The following is a 20,390-nucleotide window of genomic DNA, read 5'->3' on the forward strand; positions in this document are numbered from 1 at the left end:
ATTTTTTGAGAATATTTATCAATTGATGTTGAATTATGTCAAATGTTTTCCCTGTATCTAGTTACATGATCATATGATTTTTATCTTTCCTTTTGTTGGTGTGAATTAATTATGTTTATTTTTTGGGTGTTGAACTATTATCACATCACTGGAATAAATTCCCCTTGGTCATGATCTATGATTCTTTCAATGTGTTGTTAAATTCTGTTTGCTAAGATTTTGTTGAGCATTTTTGCATCTATGTTCATTAGAGATTGCTCTGTAGTTTGTCTTTGATGCCTTTGTCGGCTTTTGGTATCAGAGTAATGTTGGCTGCTTGAAATGTGCTTGGAAGCATTCCTTCTTCCTCCAGTTTTTGGAACTGTTTGAGGAGGTTAGGTATTTATTTTGCCTTGAAAGTTTGGTAGAATTCAACAGTGAAACCATCTGGTGCAGGGATTTGGTTTTTTGGAAGATTTTTGATGACTGCTATAATTTCTTTGTTTATAACTGGTCTGTTCAAGTTTTCTATTTCTTCTATTTCTTTCTTATATAAATATCTAAGAATTATCTAAGAAGAAATATCTAAGAGTCTTTGAAGATTGTATGCTTCTAAAAATTTGTGCTTTTAGCTTAATTAATGGGCATAAAAGTGTTCATAGTAGTCTCATAAAGTCCTGTGTATTTCTGAAGCTGTATTTTGTCATGGCATTATTTATCTTTCTCCCTATGTTTACCTATAACCAATGGAAATATTACATTATCCTAGACACTGTGGGAATAATTTTCCTGGCTTCTTTCCCATGTTTTCAAAGGTAGGACAATGTAACTCTTATTTCCATCATCGACCCTGAATTAGATTTTACTAACAAGTTAGAGATCATCAAATGCATAGTTTGGCAATTAAATTTGGAGTCTAGACCAGATTAAGCTCTCCAGGTTGAATCTCAACTAATACAAGCCCGTTATTGAGTCCCACTCCTAGAATTCAAGGACTCATGCTTATTTATTAAACTATACCTACATAACTTGTTTATATGAGGCATTAGCGACTTCTCTTTGAAGAATCCTGCTGATCTTCTTTGATGGAAATTATGTATTATTCTGGTATGCCTCATATTATCTGATGCTAGATCTGCCTTGAGCTATTGGGTAAATTCAGGTTGCTGTTAAAATTTCTGTTCTAGCCAAGTCTTGCTACTGGCCACCCACAATTCCTATATCAAAGAAAATTTCCTTGGTCCTACTGAGTACTTTTTGCGGGTTTGTGAAAACTGGTAAACAAGAAGAATACTGATACTTGGATCAGAGATATTTAATAGAAAGATTGCCTTTATTTCTCACTAGTAGATTATAAGAGCATGTCTTACACATACCTGTTTTCCAAGTGCCCAATATTACCTTCACAATAAAGATAGCCAGGAAAATTATTAATAAATTATGACAATGTTAGTGTTTCAGTGTACCCAACTAAAGTGCGCTTTTCTTCCTCTGATCTTGAAACCAATTGGGAGATACATTCAGGAGTGAGAAAACTCAAGATCAAAATGTCAATATTTTTGCCAGGTAAAGGCTAAATTAGAGGATGTGACCAACAGTTATAACCATTTTCTATCATCCCCCTCAAATCATTTAGACTTATCCATGCAGTCACAGAGAACTGCATAATTGCCACCCATCTACTTCAGATAGACACATTCTCTCTAGGTTTATCACGTAACCTGGAAAGGACAACAGAATATACTTTTTTGAGGGCAGACCACACGGAGAAAAAGTAGAAGAGCTGAGTAAATTACAATTCCTCCTCTAAAAGGAATGGGGAATTAATGACACCTGATAAAAGATGGATACTGCCATAGCTCTTAAAGGTAATATTTTTTGATGGGAGTAAAACACTTTCATAGAAACAACCCATAGGGAGCAACTTAATATATGGATTGGGGAAGCAGGATAACCTAGGTTCTTATTTTGGTTCTTCTATTTAACAGTGCTTTAGCTCCTTATACTCCTTATGCTTTTAATTCTACATCTGTAAAATGAGGAAATATGTGTTTTTTTTTGTAGTGGTTGTATAAATAAAATTAACTATTTGATTTGTTACCTCTAACTAACCTACACATGAAAGGGTATTATTAATTCTACAGCAAACACAAATGGGGATGTCTCTGGCAGAATAAATATCTAAGAAGAAAAGAGGGACACACTCATTGTCTAAATAACTGTCAATATATTTGGATAACTGAATAATGTAGCCATACTTTATTTGCATTAGAGCAAAAAAAAATAGATTCTTGAGTGCAATCATTATTTCACCATCAGGTGTCTTTCTCAGACTTTTTTTACACAATTTTCCCCCTACCTCTCCAAAAGTCATTAATCAAGCCATTGATTGATGCCTGAAATAGTGCAGGTGCTGCTATTACATATTCATTATTAATCAAATTATTTATTCAGCCTGCACAACACAAAATTCCAGCTTTCCCTCATGTTAACCAGAATCAGAAATTTATCAAAATAATATTCACACACATTTTATTAAGGTTATATGAACTGCAAGTTCTCCAAATTAAGAATCCCAAGAACTGAGTTTCTCTACGGTTACCTCTTAAAGACTGATCGTGCTGTCTTATTTTTATGTAGTCTGTAAGAAATTTCTAGACAAAATTTGTTCAGGTTTCAAAAATTGCATTAGATGTTAATATGTAGATTCAGGCTTTTAAAACTTTTTCCTAAAGTGGTTATGGTCAAAATATTCAGGATAATAGGATAATATAATGTAATATCCTCAGTTTCCAGACAGAAAAGTAGAGACTCAGAGTGGAAAGGCAAGTTGGTCATGATTACAGTGTGCAGAAGCATCAGGTCTACCAATAACTATGTTCTTTTCATTGCTTCCCAATATGGTAAGATTTATTCATTGAGATTTTCAAAAATGGCATTTATGATGCAGAATTAGCAGGAATACCATTACGCTGATCTTGTCAACACAGAGTATTTCAAATTCCATCATACCAAACAGTGATGAGCTCAATATGGTAATGTGCATATTAATAAGCATATGTTAAAGTGTCATAGAATGTTGAATAAAAATTTTCTGAAGATCATTGTTTATTATGTTATGCAGTCGCCATATCTCTAGTACTAATACATGAGACCTGAAACCATCCTGACATATTATAAATGATCATGCATGATCACTACATTTTAATTGGGCCTAAGTTTAAATTATCAAAGTACTTCTTAAAAATGATCTTAAATATAGTATTTTACTGCAAGTGGATAGGTAGCATTGATTTCACCAATGAATGAGAGCACTGGACTATTATATCACAATGAACATTTAAAAAATATTAAATGAATTGACTTTTCAAACAGCAAATTTCTAAAATTAGCCACTAATTTATTCTCATACAGCTTAAAATATATCATCTGCCTCTTTTTTGTGTTTAATCAACATCTATTGAGACCAGTTTGATTTAGAGCCCATTACTAAGTGTCATGTGGAGATAAAATTAAATAACAAACACACCCTTTATACTTAGAAAGTGCACTCTTCACTTGAAAATGTACATTACATGTGTGTTGGAGAGGGGAGAAGAAATACACTATTAAACGTTTTAAGTGATTTAAATCTCTCTTATTGCTTAGCATCATTATCACTGAATTCACTTCTATCCATTGAAATTATAATCACAAAATTACCAGCAATGTCTTAAATCAACCAGAACATTTCATTTTATTAGTTTTTTATTAAATAGTTAAAACATAAAAAAAATCCATGTATCCAATACACAGAATTAAAAACATCAACCTCCTAGTTTCAGGTTAAATTATATATATATATATATATATATATATATATATATATATATATATATATAGTATTTGGAACAGTGCCTAAGTAATACTAAATGCTAAATAATTATTAATATATTACCCACTTAATTTGTTGTACTTTCTTTTGCTAATTTTAAGAAGAAATAACACATTGTTATACCTGATGGTCCCATTTTAAGAGTTTTCAATAAATTATCTTGGAGTCAACCCACAGCATGTTGGAATAGAGAGGTTTTGCTAACTCTCTCCCCTAAATACAATTATTAAAAAACTAAATTATGCACTAGTGAATTTTCACCAGTTAAGTGTCAGCGAGGAGGAACTGAAACTCAAACAGCTTCCTCTAAGGTTGCTGATTTGCTGAATAAGTGAGTTGAGGCCAAGCCAGTGAACATACCCAAGCAGCCAGGAATGGGCACAGATGGTGCTGGTGCACAGAGTGTGCACAGGGTGTTTTATTTAGTGAATGGGGATTGCAGATCTGCTTGCACATGGGTGCTGGGATTGCTGAAAGTGTGTGGCAGAACTCCCCAGCCCTGCCCTGTGGGAGAGGTGAGAAATCTGATGCACAGTGTTGTGTATACTCCATGACCCAATGAGGATCACCAAGGAGGCAGGGCCCTACATTTTGGTTGGGATCCATGAAGCAGTAAAAAGCATTTGCTTCATGGAGCAAGGAAGGAAGAGGCAGTATAAAGCTCTCTGCCTGGAATATCATTTCTCTCCATCAAGACTAATATTGAGTTTTTGGACTCTAACAGCCCCTCCCACCCTCATCTTTTGCCAGGTTTATCAAAGAAGATAAACAAAACTAACTCCACCGTGACACAACTGGGAAAAGTAAGGTAAAACCATGCCTAGGATACAAGGAGTGTGTGAACACAGCTGGAAAGGCTGAAAGAAAATAGAAATCCAAGGACGTATATAAAAGTACAGAATTCAAGGACCTAGCAGGAATATTCAAAGATAAGTTTTTAAAAACTCAGCTACCCCCCAGCAGTTGAATTAAAGATAGAAAGACAGTTTCAAAATCTTAGAAAAGACATCCAGGAATAAAATGATATTAAAGAGATGGAAGATATTAAAAACATAGAGATGCTGAATGAAATAAAGATAAATTTGGAAAGTTTAAATAGACTTAAGCTAGCAGAGGAAAATATCAGAAATATGCTCTTTATTCAAATGCCTATATTTTTACTTCAAAAACTTTTATTTGATGAGTTTTCCTTTTTGCTATGGTGCCTTTATCTTGCCTTTGTGGTATGAATTTTTTTCACTTTACTCTCAAATATTTTTATTTTGAAGATTTAATTTTTCTATTGTATATAGTTCACAATATAGTCTTTTATTTATTTGCTTCCTCTTTCATGATGGTTTTTTTCCATGTGTAGTATGCATTTTTGTTATAGCCTCATCTTCAGAGTAATTGTTTTTTTTTTTTAAAGTCTTGTTTTTATTTATTTATTTTTTAAACTTTTATTTATTTATTTATACAAGCACTGGGTATAGTCATAACCGCGGGAGGGTGAGAGAATTTACCAGAGCCAGAGCGGGGAACAGAACAGGCAGACTTACGAAATACACTGCTGAGGGGAGCAGTGGGTGCAGCAGGAGAGGTCTGCACGCCATTTGGGACCCTCACTGGTGGCAGGGGATCAAACTGGAGCTGCAGAGGCTGCGGGCAGATTCACAGCCGAGAGCTTAACCGCTGCGCCACCAGGGGAGGCCCTGGTTTTTATTTTTAATAGGATTCTGGTATGCCCTGGTTGGTATAGACTTGCTTTAAGCAGTTTCTTATTTACTTCTGTTGAGCCTCTATGGGTTTCAATGTGTTTAATTCTACTTTAAAAATATGTTTTGGGCCTCCCCTGGTGGCGCAGCGGTTGAGTGCTGGGCTGAGAGGCTGCCCAGCAGCCTCTGCAGTGCTGGTTCGTTCCCCAGCCGCCGGTGAGGTTCACACACGCGCACACACACACACACACACACACACACAAATGTTTTGATTTTCAGTTTTCATTATCTTTGTACAGCATTTACTTTCTATTTTTTTCTGCAAGTGACTCTGGGCTGGGGTTGTGATTCCTTACTGATGCTCTGTTTTACAATACTTTCAACGTGGGTGATTTTCTTGCTAAGACTCAAAGCCAGTTGGTAGAGATATGTTAATGCTTGTTTAACAGAAATTTGGTTCGTAGCTTTTTTCAGACTACTCAGTTCCACTTTCTAACCATTCAGAAATCCAAAGCTGTCCCACTTTCATCTATAGAAGTACTGCAACAGCAGTGTCTATGCAAAAGACCTGGATCTGTTGCCCATTAGTCATTTGATTTCAGGTGTCATGGCCCACTTCCCTCCGGCCATAACAGTTCAGAAACATTTCATTCCAATCTGAGCATCTAAGATGTTTACTAGCTATTTATACCTTGAAGTTCACCAGCACATTAAACTATATATTTTAAAATAAAATTCTTCATAGACAAAACTAGTCTTACCTTCCTGAATTTCCTATAGTCCTTTACTATAATATAATATGGAGAAAAGATACCAAGCTAAATATGTCACAAGTCAATAATCAAATTTTACCCTACATAGGGCTTCTGTTGTCAAAAAGAAAAACTTAAAATCCTAAAAATCTCTTATTTATATACATATTTAATTGACATGTTTGTGCCAGGCTGTACTTTTTAAACAGTTTTCCTTTCACAATTTAATACAAGATTAAATCCAGGAAGTCTTTAGAAGGATTTCATTTCACTTGATTTTTTTTTCCTTCTTGTTTGAGAATTTATGAGAAATGTAATTTATTAGAAATTACAAGTGTCAGAACTTTCACTATTTTCAGATTATTTATCATTTGTCTAAAATGAAATTAAAATATGTCTAAATATTCAACACTTATCCCAACAGGTGCTGCTCTGCAAACATAGATGAAGATGCCAGATAAACTAAATTACTGGCTGGCAGGTATTACCGACATGTAATAATTATTATTTGTCAACTGATATGAAAAAGTCCAAATTAGACTAAAGAAAGGCATTTTAGGGTATAATTGCTAAATGTACAAAAGTGAGGACTAGATGAAATCTAATTATAAAACATGAAAAAAATGTAAGAGAAACAACAATATTACTTACTTGGTATTTATCTTCCTAATTACTCAAGTGTAAACTAAGGTTTCTTTTCTCTTTCTTTCTGATCCTTAATATGGAATTACCTACAAAGTCCTATAAATATTTCACTGAATGTATTTTCTGAATCCCATTGCTGTGACCTAGGTAGGCTCATAACTCATTTCAATGATGCCAAACTGCTCATCTCACAGGGTTCATAACATGCCCTTCACTTTCTACATTTTATCATATTTATATATTTTCTCACATGTTCTCCTTAAACAAACTACTGTTATCATGTCAACCACTGTTCCTGTGATGCTTATCAGAACTGTATGCTGCTTTGAAAACTTATCACAAAATCTGGTTGTTCTGTGAGGCTTTTCAATACTACACTAACTTAATCTCTCAATACTACACTAACTTAATCTCTCTACTTATTTAACACTCATAATTACATTGTCTTGTAGAGTGATGATTATACAATGTAAAGACAAAAAATCCATAGCATAATTCGTGGACCACTAGAATTCGGTCAACACAAGTCTTTACACATACATGGAAGCTGATATATTCTACAAATATATTCAGATAATTTTAAATGTAGTTGGCAATTGATCTTAGCATGACAACCTTACTCTTTAATATGCGGCCCGTGAGAGACTACATGTCTTGGCTTTGTCTCAAGCATACTGCTATTATTGTGAATCTTTGAGCATACACTCAATTCCAGGTCCTTATCCATGCCATCCTTTCTGCTTAAATCAATCACTTCCCAGATCCTAACGTTCAATTGTGTGATTTTTTTTTTTTTTGTGGGACCCTTACCAGTAGCCAGGGAACGAACCGGTGCTGCAGAGGCTGCGGGTAGCTTCGCAGCCCAGCGCTCAACTGCTGTGCCACCAGGGGAGGCCCTCAATTGTGTGATTCTTAATGATCCATCTATTTCTGTGTAAATATGTGTGTTCTCAGGGAAGCCTTCCCTGAACTCCCAGTTAAACTTTACTCCCCTTGTACATTTTCATAGTTACAATATTTTACTGCATATTTTATAATCTGAGTCCACATTCCTCTGGTGATTAATATAAATACTACCCAATAAGGGGTTCTAGTCTCATTATAAGTGTGAATAGTATGATTCTTGTCCACTCTAGCTGATTTTCTCTTGATACTCTACTCCAAAATGCATTGGATTATTTCATTTTTTACATATATAAAAACAGAAGGAAATTTTATGACCACTCACATTTTAAGAATATCTCATTATGAATTGAGCTATTTTTAAAATAAATACATTTATTCTCAGTAGATGGTCAGTTCTATGACAGTAAAAGAAGTATTGCCTAATTTTGTTCATCATTATATACTCAGTAGGGAATTATTGCTAAATAAGTATTTGTTGTATAAATGAATGGTGAGCAAAAATGAAGTAAACAGTTTGGCAACATCTTTACAGTTAAAATATTGAGTAGAAGCTTATAAATTGGGTCCTCCCTAGTGGTACCAGGGGTTGGAACACAACCTATGAGGCTACCCATAGCCACTGCAGCATGAGTTCAATCCCTGGCCAGGAGAAACCCATGTGGCGCAGCAGACCTCTCCTGACTCCCCGCTGCTCCCCTCAGCAATGTATTTCAGTCAGTCTGCCTGTTCTCCCCACTCTGTCTATGGTGAATTCTCTCACCTCCCCACACCTCTGGCCTGTACCCCAGTTCTTGTATGCATAAATAAATAAATCGTAAAAAAAAAAAAGAAGCTTATAAAGTGGAGTGTAGAAGTTTAGAGAGAGATGAAGAGGAAAAGTATTTGTGAACATGAATGAGTGAAACGGGATGAAACTGAACCTTGGCTTATAAACCTTCAGCTCTGTATTGAAAAACTTGCAGTTGCCATCTATTTACCACTCATTACTTAAATCAAAACACAAAGTTCTCTATATTTTTTTAAAGATTTATTTATTTATGCATACAAGAGCTGGGGTACTGGCCAGAGATACGGAGGTGAGAGGATTCACTAGAGACAGAGAGGGGAACAGAGCAGGCAGACTGACTGAAATACACTGCTAAGCAGAGTAGCGGGTGAATCAGGAGAGGTCTGCTGTGTCATGTGGGTTGCTCCCTGGCTGACTGGGGATCTAACTCGTGCTGCAGAGGCTGCAGATAGCTTCATAGGTTGCATCTTAACACCTTACGCCACCAGGGAGGCCCAAAGTTCTTTATAATGGAAAATAACCAACCTTTGTAGTATATGCATATATGTGTGTATATATATATGCTGGGTTTTAATTTTTCCTCCATTTTAGCAAACTGGATTTTTCTTATAGTTTTCTTGATTGTATTTTTAAAAAGCATAAACAAGTTCATGTAAATATGACTTAAAGTTAATAATATTAGATTACCATCACAAAAATATAGGTACATGTTTGCCTGTTGTTCGATTATGTATTATGTTGACAAGTGAATTGCATCTACTTTCTAACAACACTGAATTGGAGCGAACGAGTAGAGTCTATGTTCATTTTCTTTGCCTCAGTTCTAGTTGAATTATTCAAAGCCTCACCTTAGTCAACATACTTAGGTTAAAAGTGTATATATAAACATTTCTATATGTATATAGTGTATATTTCTATATGTATAATAGTGTATATGTTGCATATAAGTCTTTTGCAATATATATCTATAGATAGGTACAGACATTGATGCCTATTACAACCTATCATAGAGAGATCTATTTAGTTATTTGCCCTACAAATGGTCTTGATGTTTTTTACATCTGTAATTTATATAGTACTCTGAATTCATTTTTAATTGAAATTCATTGAGTGTAGGTTGCTATGTTGAGTTTGTTAAAATCTTGCCAGTTCCTTTCTGTGTGTTGTTGAGACAGAAGTACTTTCATTGATTGCTTTTCATTTTCCTTGCTGATGGCCCCCATCAGACAGACAGTCTCCTAGCTAATTAGCACAGCTTTGCTCTTGGCTGTTCGTTTCCTTAAATTCTCTGCAGGAAGTAAAACTTTGTGAAATTCAACTATATACAGAATAATTATATAATAATAGCAACTATGCTGTAGAGATTTGAATAAATTTGAGTCATAATTCACCAGTCTATAAATCTATAACTAGTAAAGGGACAGTCACCATAAAGGTGGCTGGGATAGTACCTGTGACTATGATGCCAAATTACTGAATCAAGTTACCAAATACTTTTCCATCCAATAAAATTCAGAAATTTGTTGTGCTTTATAGGCCACTGAGACAAAAAACTATTTGTACCAGATCTGTCTTACTTTCTGGCTCTCATTAATAGCTGAATGTTTTAGACCTCAGAACTTTCTCACCTATACTCTTGATATAATAATAATAATGCAACATGGGAATTTTGAAAATATTTTATGATAATAAGGCAAAAAAGGACACCAAAGAGTATTACATGAAATTATAAAGCTAATATATGCAAATTTCTTGGCATGGTAATTTGAATACAGAGTGAGCACTTAACAAATATTAGCTGTTATTGTTGGCATGTCATTTCTAATGTTGTATGGTTGTTATTTTTATGGTTATATTCAATGAAATAACCCCATATGAGATGTATGGGACATTTATATCATAGGTAAGTCACTATATTTCCTCTCCTATGGTGTGAATATTCTGATTGTTTTTATGAAGAAAATTAAAGAAAATATTGGAAGTCTTTCACAAATATGAAATATGTACAAAAACTCATAAAACTCAGCAAAAAGAAAACTAATAACACAATAAAAAGTGTCAGAATTGCTTTGACAAATAGGCTCATTAGATGTAGAAAACAATGTCAATCTATTTTATATCTAACTTCAGGCTCAGGATCAGATAGTTAGGGTTCAGTAGGCTTTGAGATTGCTCATAGATTTGCAATTTCCTTTGACCTGTAAGAAAATCAATGCCATGCTTAAGATGTTAAAGTTATAGATTCATGCTTTGATGTATTTCCCCTGATTTGCCATTTGACATGAAGAGACAAGACAGTGACTGTTTGGATCCTAACTCATTCCTACACATCATTATCCAACTCAGAGTTCAGATGATACTGATGAGAGGGTCTCAGAAAGCTTTTTCTGCATAAAAAGGTTACTGTATTTCAATTATCTGAGCAATATTTCCAGGGCAAAATTCAACTAAAACAATTTTTACTCCACATTAGCACACTTGTTAGGTCCTCTTTCTTACCAATGTTTGAGTTTGAGTTTGTCTAATATATGGAGGTATATATATATATATATATATATATGTTTATATAGAGAGATTTATATAGATATAGATATCCAAATACACTAGAGATTATTTTGGCAGCTTTTAACATTTCAATAAAAATAAATTTAAGTACTATGTGTTCATCATAGTAATAAAATTCCAATCTGCAAGCATGAATCTAAAACATTTGTATTAGAGAGAATCTTAACTTTACAAGACTATTAATTTCCCTAGTGCATGGTTGAATTACAAGTAACTTTTCATGAATACCTTTTTATGTATCTAAATATTTTAACATATAAAAATAGATAATGCTCTTAGACATTTTTTATTTGTATTCATTATCTGAATAGTAGATTTTTACAAGATCATGGGTAATATTATGATCAACTATCATAAATTTGAAAGCCTTGATTTTTTTTATTGTTCCAATAACTAATTAATGCTCAAGATAATTCAGCTTTTTTAAAAGTTGAAATTTTGGTCATGATTTTTTTTTTAAATAGGAAGACATTGGGGGAAACATTTCTTACTTTTTTTTATTGAGGTAACATTTATTTAAAAGACTAAATATGGTTTAGGGCAATAGGTTCACACCTCCTCAAACTAAAATATATTTCAAATAAAACCTCTGTAAGGAACTTGTATTTATGATTTGAGGTATTAATAGTTCTTTTTTATCCACTTTCTATGACTCTTTCAATGTACCTTTACTTACAAAATAATACCAATGTAAAAAACCTTTCTCTTTTAAGGAAGTTATTTTTTTCCTTTAAAACACTTCTCTCATTCTATTTTCAATTTCATATGCTATGTGGAACAATAGTGATTATATGCAATCAGAGGCAATGATGACAATCTTCTGAACTTAGACAGTCAGGGTCTTTTATCCCAAACCTGCATGCACTTCCAGATCTGCTTTTTAGCTCTGAAAAAGTGGAGCTCCTGTTTGGATGAAGTGGTTATCAGAAAGTCCCTAAATAACCTTCTATCATTTTGTCTGAAGAAGCATTTTCTTAAAGTGAGATAGCTTTATGAACCTATGTAGTAAGGTGAAAAACCCTACAGATTTAGTAACATTAGTACAGAGAGAAATTACAGTACTTCTGTCAATTAATATCCCTGACAATCCCGTTATGGGGAGAGACAGTTTTCATTTCAAATACAAGTTTGCAACTTTATTAAAAAAAAAAAAAAAACATGCCAGTTAGCTTTAGGTCCCACATTTTGGCAGCCAAAGAAAATCCAGAAGAGTTTACAACTGCCATTCACTATTATATTGAGGTAGCCCTCAAGAACATTGTGATTACCCAGTGCAGGCATGGAATGCTCTGTTAGAATGAGAAGGGTGACCAAGGAAATCACATCCATGACCCTTGGCATTCAGTAGTGTACAGTCAAGTTGAGGAAAGAAAATGCCATCCTAGAGGACAATTTGAAAATAATCATGTAGCAGAGAGCCAAAATATTAGAAACCAAATGTAAGCTGTTTTTGTAGAGGAACATGTGTGTTGATAATACAATGATATGTGTAGGCATTTGTGTGATTTTTCAGATATGCAGTTGTGTCTATTCTAATTTTTCTGATTTACATAAGTGATCACACAAGAAACTGCATGAAGAACCAGAAACTGGGGTCCATCAGTCTCCCTGACATCCATTCATACTGCTTGGGTCTGCAGCATCTTTCATCTTAGATATGCTTTTTCAAAGTCAAAGGCCAGAACTGTCTCTGCGCTTTGCGTAAGCATTTCACCCTGTTTTCTCTCTGGAAGTTGGGGAATGAACAGATTTATGGAGTTTACTTCTGTTTTTCATACTCACTATATTCTTCCTAAAGTCTTCTACCCTAATTAGATTTAAAACTATGGGAAAGTTGTTTCTGAGCCTGACTTTCCAGGGTAAATACATTTATTTCTGAAATACAGCAACTATTGAGAAATACGAGAATCTTTTTCTTCTGTATTATGTAAAAAGGGCTCTCTTGAGGCAGAGACATTTTGTTTTACTTTTTCTTTCATTTACTTTTGTAATATGTCATCTGTATTAAACTGGTAGAAGAAGAATGTGTTTAGATACAAAGTTAGAATGTTCCAAATAAATAATCTTTGGAACTCCAGCCATGGACATTTCCCTTTGAATTCTAACAGGACTAAATTCTCAATTTGCATCCACCTACTTTTTAAACATTGTAGAAGGTTCTATTATTGCTCTCGATCCTCTTTGCATACCCTCTTCCACCATATGGAAAGAGTCACCCATTACAACTAAGTAATTGTGTGTATTGTAGCATTTGGATCTGAGACCAGAATCCTTTAGTTTAAATGTCACTGTAGAATCAATGAATCTCAGTGCTATTGCTCAAAATATTTTCATTGAGCCATCTGCATTATAATCACCTGGGACACTCATTAAAAACACAGACTTCTGGGCTCTACCTGGACTTATTGAATCAGAATCTCTAGAGATTTTACTTTTGTTCTTATTATTGCCTCTTTTTCTCTGTGGAAATCCTTTCCATCCCTTAAAGCTCAGTTCAAATGTTGCCTATTCTATGAAGTCATCCTTGATGTACTTTCTTTTGATAGATGAGATCATCCCTGAAATTATAGCACACTATGAGAGAGGAACAGAAATTCAGTACAGGAATATTTGGGGGTAACTTGGTTATGTCATCTAAAAAAATATTGCAGTAAATCTAAGATTTACACTTAAATTTGTACTTACATTTGGACACTTGAGTTGAAAATGTTACAAATAACTAATCAAATACATAGCATCTATGATTGGAAAATATGTTGGTGATGATTACATAAGAGAATCTTAGTATAAAAGTAAAATAAAATTCCCCAGCCTTGTAGGCAAAAACATATAATAAAGGAGTATAAAATAGTGGTAAAACCCTAGGAGGAAGGATGGATGACATACTAATTGAGCTTGTACATTTGTGACATTATGTATCAGGATATGTGAACATAATGATGTCAGATATGGACACAGGAGGTCAACAGAACCTTAGAAAAGAGTAGGGACCATGAACAAAACTATTATGAAGTGTCAAATCCAAGTAGTACGAATCCAGGCAGTCCTGTCTGCAAGTTCTATATTCTGAACATCTTGTCATTGTTCAAATTCTTTCTTTAGCCTAGAATGTTCTTCCCCATTTATTTGCCTATGGGGACCTATCCTATCCTCAACATCAAAGTTACTTGTCCACCCCACTCTGTCATCTCTGACATTAACAACTGACTGCTGTTGCTCTCCTGCCCCCTTTCATTTGAGGATTTTGGGGGTGCATTTTCCTGGGTTCTTTTGCTGAAATATTCAGAGGCCCTGGCATAAAAAATTCCAAAGAACAGTCCATACTCTTTGAGGTCCAGGTTATAAGAAGTTCTGCCTAGGACAAATAGCGTGTATGTATTGTCCACAGCAGCTCAAGCTGCTATAATATCAGCATCACATGTTTGAAAGGCATATATATTCTTGTTCCCACTTCATACCTCTAGAATTGTAATCTTCAACTCAGAGCACAGGAATTTTCACTTTCAATAAATACCCCAGATATTTTGATGTACAATGAACTTTGAAAACTAACAATTCTAGTTCTTCTAGAGAGCAGACTAATGCACTAAGTCTTTACTCATTTCAAATGTTCCCATTTCATTGAGACAGACAGCTGATTAATTCTGATTCTTTTCTTCAGCATTAAAACCAGAGGTACAGATTACAATTATTTCAAATGGGGCAAACAAACATCACTAAACATTACTTACCACCTCTCCTCTACTCAGCTATCCCACTTACAGAGCCCTAGTTATAACTGATTTTTTTCAAAGATTTATTTATTTATACAAGAGCTGGGTATAGGCCAGAGGTGCGGGAGAGTGAGAGGATTCATCAGAGACGGAGCGGGGAGCAGAACAGGCAGACAGACTGAAAGCACTGCTGAGGGGAGCAGTGGGCGAGACAGGAGAGGTCGGTAGACCTCTATAACTGTTTTAGAAAGAATTCTTAGGAAAAAAATCAACTAAAAAATTTCAGAGAAAGAAAGCAAATATAGAAAATTACTTGAATATCAGCTGAGTGCAGAATTTGAGCTTATTTCCCAGGTATAATTCATATATATTTTTTACAGTAAGTTAAATTTCCACCTGATGAATTCTAGAATTGTAATATGCTAGATTTTTCCTACACTCTTAGAATATAAACTCAGCTGATTACAGAGTGTGTAAACATTGTTTCCAATTTCCTTGATAATATGTAAAAAATAACTCTTGTTTTGGAAATTTGGAGAGGATTTAGAAAATTTAAAATCATAATGGGGGGTCTCCCCGGTGGTGCTGCGGTTGAGCGCTGGGTTGCGAAGCTGCCTGCAGCCTCTGCAGCGCCAGTTCGATCCCCGGCTGCTCCCCGGCCACCGGAGGAGGGTCCCACATGGCACGCAGACCTCTCCTGCCACCCGCTGCTCCCCTCAGCAGTGTACTTCAGTCCTTCTGCCTGTTCTGCTCCCCGCTCTGGCTCTGGTGAATCCTCTCACCCTCCCGCACTTCTGACTGTACCCAGTGCTTGTATAAATAAATAAATAAATAAATAAATAAATAAATAAATAAATAAATAAATCTTAAAAAAATAAAATAAAATCATAATGGGGCCTCCCTGGTGGCACAAGGGGTTAAGTCTCAGAACTATGAAGCTATCAACCACTGCAACAAGAGTTAGATCCCCAGCCAAGGAGCTAACCCACATGCCACAAGAGACCTCTCCTGTCTCGCCTGCTACTCCACTCAGCAGCGTTTTTCAGTAGCTCTGCGTGTTCTGCTCCTTACTCTGTCTCTGGCAAATCCTCTCACCCACCCTGCAACTCTAGCCTACACCCCAGTTCTTGTATGCATAAATAAATAAAATAAATCTTTAAAAATAAAATCATAATGGATTGAATAAACCACTGCTAAAAAAGTTCACTTAATTCTAGAACCTTAAGTCAGCAATAGCTTCCTTCTGTTGGAGAAAAGTGACACATTTTTTCTTGAGTGCTCATGTTTTCATTTTTTGTGTTTTTCTATCCATTTTGTCAAGCTACTTACTCATTGAACAAATGTTGAAGAAGTAAATCAAATAATCTGAGATATTAAAGAGAGAATAGCCATAATACATTAAGAACTAACACCATTTTTTCTTTCAATCCATTGGGCTAATATCTTTTCTTCTTTCCTATAGTCACTTCAAAAATAGACCTACAATAAAATTTTAAAAATGTTAAGATGGTGAAAGAAAACTAAGATATTTTTCTTTCTGGTGAGTACATTTTTATTTAGCTTCCATATCTAAACTTGATAGTTGAAAATATCATTATAACTCAATGTCTTTTTTGTGTACTTTATTCCAATTTAGAATTTAATAATTTTTGTTTTTGTCATTAAATTAGTTATATTTGCAATGTGGAATAGTTTGCCTTTACCAATCACTGGTGGGGTCTCTTGCTTCATGTTAGATTGTTTTCATCACATTCTTTTATTAGATACATGAAGAGGTAATGTTGAAATCTATATATTAAAATCCATTTCAATGAAATATTAACAAAGTCTGCATGAGTAATAATGAATTTTAAATACCTTACAGAAAAACAATACTGTTGCTAAGAGATTCATGGAAGTAGAATATCCATCCACAAAAGAAATGCTAGAATTTTTTGATCCCCATCCAATTAATTTTTGAACATGGGAAACTTACAGACTCTATTGTGTGAAAATGGATAAACTAAAATCTAGCAAAGAAAGCAATCAACATGAGAATAAGTACTGAGTTGAAGAATTGCAGTTAAGAACTAATAATAAATTGACTTCACAGCTTGTAATTAAACCATTTTATAAATAGTGCATTTCATGAAATAATACTTTAGATAATGTCAACATTAATATACAGAATGGTATTTAAATGTGATTGGGAGACTAAAGGATCCTAGGCATACATAAATCAGCAAACTACAGAACCCATCAAACCATACATTCTCCATTGTTTCCTTCTTCATCTGAACTGTGAGGGTAGGTTGTCAGAAGTTATATAATGTCAGTGGGAAAAGGAAAGAGTGGAGGAAATGCATGTGACTGTTGCCATGCATACGCTTTTTCTGCTTGTTTCTTTTGTTATTTTGTTTCCAAATAAACCCTATCTGTGGCTTTACTAATTTATAGCTTTTTGAAGTCCACAATATAGGGTATTGAAACTTATCTGGAAATATCAGATTATTTGAATGTAATGAGAGCTAGAGCATTGTCATATGCCACAGGAATTGATTACCAGATTGCTGTAGAGCCCTTGATATTTAGGAGAAGTATTACTTGATTTGGGGGCAATTGAAACAATTTCCTTGTTAAGGGTCAGGAATATAAATGATAAGTCATCACAGAAAATTTTGATTTGTGAAGTGCTTTACACACATTATTTCATTTGTATATTTAAAGAATCTGCTGACATAAAATTTTATTTACATTTTATACATGAGAATGTTCAAAGGAATTCTAACTTCTTCAAGGTCATATTTCTATTTGATGAAGCTAGAAATTAAACTCCAGTTCCTAAGTCCACTGTATCACATGGATAATAAAGGCCACATCATCACTACTATTAGCTGTAATTCACCTTGATATTCATCTTCACCACCATTATTTTCCTTGCTTAGTTTGCTTTGCACCACAACCAACAGGGAGCTAATGATTTCAAACCCCACTACCAGATTTGCCTTCATGTGCCTCATAGAGTCAGATCTAATGAATATTTTAGTCACATTTGATTCTTGTGCACACATGACACCCAATTCTTCCTGTTACAGTCAGTTATTTGTACCAGTTCCTTCTTACTGATCCTGATATTGTTCCCCAATATGAAATTTTTTTGAATACAATATGTTTTACAGTAATTATGTAAATCAATTAGGAAAAGTATTAAATTCATACATCAATCTTCAGAGTCACTCCAGAGAGTATAAATAAGCTGATGTTTTACATCCCAATGTTATTTGGCAATCCATTCAAATTTAAATGTAAAGTTCTTTATTTTATTACCAGTATATTTTCTTTATGAAAAGAATAAATTTATACATAATTCATACAGATTCATTATGAATAAGTAATTTATCATTTACTACTATACAATATGATTTATATATAATTAGTTATGGTCTCAGTTTTGGCAGTTGATTGTCGTTTGTGTAACATACAATGTTCTTGGTTAATCTAGAATGAAATGCTATTTTGTGATACTAAATTTAAAGTGGCCAGTTGTGTTTACAAAGACAGACATTACTTTAAATATATCTCAGATTGCTGTATAAAAACACTTTTATTTAAACACTCATCAGGTATCCTTTTAAGTATTTTTAAATGTAATCCAGTCATGCAAAGGAATTATACCTCACATATAGAAATTGTTGGGATTCTTTCTCCCAAATCTCATTGCTATTTATCAAATTTTTTCATTCTTTTGAAATGGGTCTCCTTTAAGACCATCTGATGTATTGAAATTGGATGCTTTCAGCTATCTGTTTAATAGTGCCTTGTAGAAAATATTCTTTCAGAGATACAGAAATAACCAAATTCTCTCCTGCTTTTACTTAAGAAAAGTGAAACTTACTGCCCACTGGAGATCTTAGAATAGAAAATTTGAAAGTTTTAAAATTTCTTAATTGTTCCTATTATAGTATTAGATGTGAATCAAGAATTAGGGTTCAATGAAATACATTTATCTCAATAAGTATGGTAAAATACCTACTAGTCCTTATGCTGACAATAAAAGTCGATTACTGGGCCTCTGGTGGCACAGGCAGTTAAACGCCACACTGTGAAGCTGTCCGCAGCCTCTGCAGCGCGGGTTCGATCCCGGTCGGCGGGCAAGAATCCCTCATGGCGCAGCAGACCTCTCCTGTCTCGCCCGCTGCTCCCCTCAGCAGTGTATTTCTTTAGTGTGCCTGTCTGTTCCCCGCTCTATCTCTGGTGAATCCTCTCACTCTCCCACACATCTGGCCTGTACCCCGGTTCTTGTATAAAAATAAATAAATCTTAAAAAAGTCAATTACTTGAAAGTTTGGTCCACTACATTCCAAAACTAATAATAATATTAGTAATAATCAATTTTACTAGTAATAATTATAGCAATAAATTAATAACTCTGTACTTCCAGCAAGAGGTATTTATTTTGATCCCACAGTTCTGTAACATATATCTGATATGTTCAGTATGCTTGCATAGTATTCTTATTGTCACATCTTTACAGTTATCTTTTCTACATTGTATTTTTCCAAATACTGGGCATGTTTAAAAAACAATCCCTTAAAATTCAATGTGATGTCAGCAATCATGTTCCTCCATTTAAGCATGTAACATTGTACAAAAAATGCTTTATTTAGACTGTAATCTTGAATTTAAATGAAAGTATTGTGTTGGATAGAGGAAAATAATACATTAACAAACACTGACATTCCTTCAAAATTTGTTGGATGCATGAAATAAAATGTAAAAGATTTATATTCTCTAAATTATTCTAATCCTATGGTTCTCAAAATTCTCTTTTCTAAGAATCACTAGAAGAGCCTGTTTTAAATGCAGGAATACATGCAGGCATAATGTATAATGAATTTGAGACCCAGAAACTTGTGTTTAGAGCTAGTTATACACATGTGTTTCTACTGCTCTTTATCTATAATCCATACTTTCATTATATATAATGTCTTCATAACAAGTTCATTGTCCTCAATTTACTAAAATTTCAGGAAACTTAACAAATGTGTCTTTGCAGATAGAGATAAAAGTATTAATTTAAAAGGCTATGAATAAAATGTTCTTACATTTTTGTCAGGCATGGCCTATTTTCCTTAAAGATCTTAAGTAAGTGGATGTGTACTCTCAAAGTCATGGAAGATACTGGAGAAACAGTTCCAGAAGTAATCCCTAAGGAATATTTTACTCTGTTGGGTAAAATATAGCATCCATGATTGTATGATAATAGAATTTTGTGTTCCAGGCAACAATTAATAATGAATAAGAGGTCAAGATGAAGTGTTTGGACATCACAACGGGTAATTAGAGCACAGTAATGTGAAATCTTAAGCAAGCAATGCTTCAAAGTCCTGATAAGCAAGCAGTAGGTATCAGTTGAGCACATCTTCTGATAAAAGCATGTCAGGCTTATGAAATGACTAAGAACTGGGCAAACTACCAGAAAATAAACTATTAGAA

This window comes from Talpa occidentalis, unplaced genomic scaffold (genome assembly GCF_014898055.3).
Source record: "Talpa occidentalis isolate TD23 unplaced genomic scaffold, MPIMG_talOcc4v2.1 talOcc4.15, whole genome shotgun sequence".
NCBI classification, from domain to species: domain Eukaryota; kingdom Metazoa; phylum Chordata; class Mammalia; order Eulipotyphla; family Talpidae; genus Talpa; species Talpa occidentalis.